We start from the raw sequence: 393 nt of genomic DNA on the forward strand, positions 1-393 counted from the left end.
TGGGAGTATAGTGAGATCAAGACCTTTCTATCATCTCAGAATCCCATGTTTTGAACAACTTACCTTTATTTTCCTAGGAAAATTGTCTCTCAAACTGGGATTCAAGCCTAAGATGTCAAAAATATGAAATACCTGCTCATCTCCCTGATGTAATATTTCAATTTCTAAAGACAGTCCTTGTTCCCGAGAGACTGTCTTTATATCATTATAAATAAATAAGCTATTTCTCCTCAGCTGTATCTGCCAAGCAACACTGTCATCCCTATAAATAGATGAGTAACTTATTGGTAATTGGACTACATCAGCAGCTTGATTTGTACTACAAAGGGAAAAATGATTATGCTGCTTCAAACCCAGTGACCACTTACTGAAAACAGATTGAAAGGGATGTGA

This window comes from Otolemur garnettii, unplaced genomic scaffold (assembly GCF_000181295.1).
Source record: "Otolemur garnettii isolate 467f Iridium unplaced genomic scaffold, OtoGar3 scaffold00040, whole genome shotgun sequence".
Lineage (NCBI taxonomy): Eukaryota > Metazoa > Chordata > Mammalia > Primates > Galagidae > Otolemur > Otolemur garnettii.